We start from the raw sequence: 1,342 nt of genomic DNA, 5'->3' as shown, positions 1-1,342 counted from the left end.
CGGGCCCTGAGCTCCGTCCGGCCGGCCATGGGCTTGCTGGAGCTTCCCCGTCCTGCAAGCCGGGGTTCCAGGCGTTCATCCGAGCCAAGGGAGGCTCTCCCCGGCCTGGCTAGGGTTTCAGAAGCAGGGACCGGGAGCGGGCCCGGGGCTTGGGCCCCGTCCGGCAGGGCCCGGTGGTGCGGGAATAACCCTCCGTCCTGCAGCCCTGGAGCCCCCCCCCGGAGCCCTGCAGCCCTGCTGCCCTGCAGCTCTGGAGCCCGTGAGCCCTGGAGCCCGCCGAGGAGCCCTGCAGCCCCGTAGCCCTGGAGCCCCCGCGCCCGGCAGCCCTGGAGCCCCCGAGCCCGGCAGCCCCGAAGCCCTGCAGCCCACGGAGCCCTGCAGCCCCCGCGAGCCCTGTAGCCCTGCAGCCCAGGGGAGGCTCTCCCGGGCCTGGCCTAGGGTTCGGGAGCCGGGCCTGGGACCGGGCCCGGGGCTCGGGTTCCCCTCCGGCAGGCCCTGGGGTGCGGGAACCACTCCGTCCTGCAAGCCGGTCCGGGCGCCGGGGACGGAGGGTCCACCAGGGCCCAGGGAGGCTCTCGGGGCAGGCAGATTAGCGTCCTTTCGGTCCCCGTCATCTGGTCGGCCCACTCCCCTCAGCCATCTGGTCGCCCGCAATGCTTTCCTATAAGGGCGACTAGATGGCCGGGCTTCCCTGGAAGTCCCGATGGGGTGCCATTTGCCTCCCGGATCCCAGCCAGGGCTCCAGGAGGTCGGGCACGTTTGCGCCCTGGGTCCCCTCTGTCACCTCGAGTGCACGGATTACAAGAAAGGGGGGTAATTTTCCTCCGGATTAGTAGGTGCAAGGGTATGCCCAAACACCCTCCCGGGGCTGGTGGTTCCCTGCCGGGGACCAGATGGGATGTGCCCCGGGCAACACCTCCCAGGTGTCCGGGGCTCCCTCCTCCGACCTGCGGCGTGGGCAAGAGCCCGGGACGGGCTCCATGGGTCCCGGGCCCTGCAACCCCGGAGTCCCAGAGCCCTGCTGCCCTGGAGCCCTGCAGCCCCTGAGCCCTGGAGCCCAGCAGCCCAACAGCCCCGGAGCCCCGGAGCCCTGCTGCCCTGGAGCCCTGCAGCCCCCCGAGCCCTGGAGCCCCGGAGCCCCGGAGCCCCGGAGCCCCGGAGCCCCGGAGCCCTGCAGCCGTCGAGCCCTACAGGCCCGGGGCAGGCAGATTGGGCGTCATTTCGGTCCCGGCCATCTGGTCTCCAGGATCGCCTCGGCCATCTGGTCGCCCGCAATGCTTTCCTATGGAGGCGACTAGATGGCCGGACTTCCCTGGAAGTCCCGATGGGGTGCCATTTGCCT

This window comes from Lissotriton vulgaris, unplaced genomic scaffold, assembly GCF_964263255.1.
Source record: "Lissotriton vulgaris unplaced genomic scaffold, aLisVul1.2 SCAFFOLD_1197, whole genome shotgun sequence".
NCBI classification, from domain to species: Eukaryota; Metazoa; Chordata; class Amphibia; order Caudata; family Salamandridae; genus Lissotriton; species Lissotriton vulgaris.
This window is presented reverse-complemented; position numbering follows the sequence as displayed.